The following is a 245-nucleotide window of genomic DNA, read 5'->3' as shown; positions in this document are numbered from 1 at the left end:
ACGACCAATCCTAACATGTCTTTTACTTGTCAGTGGTGGTCGACTTGCCCGATGCTCGATATTGTATCATAAAGCCACATTATATATGCGTGCTCTCTTATGTAAGCGTTATAGTGACTGTCAGAAATGCTTTGCTGCTGGGGAATGGGTCGCGAATCTATCGAAGTAATTTGTAGTTTTAGAATACCTGGTTTAAACGTATGTCTACGAAAGTCTACGGTAAAGGTTTGCCATGTTTCGGTTAC

This window comes from Penaeus monodon, chromosome 29 (assembly GCF_015228065.2).
Source record: "Penaeus monodon isolate SGIC_2016 chromosome 29, NSTDA_Pmon_1, whole genome shotgun sequence".
Taxonomy (NCBI): Eukaryota; Metazoa; Arthropoda; class Malacostraca; order Decapoda; family Penaeidae; genus Penaeus; species Penaeus monodon.
The sequence above is the reverse complement of the archived record's forward strand: the minus strand, read 5'-3'. Positions refer to the sequence as shown.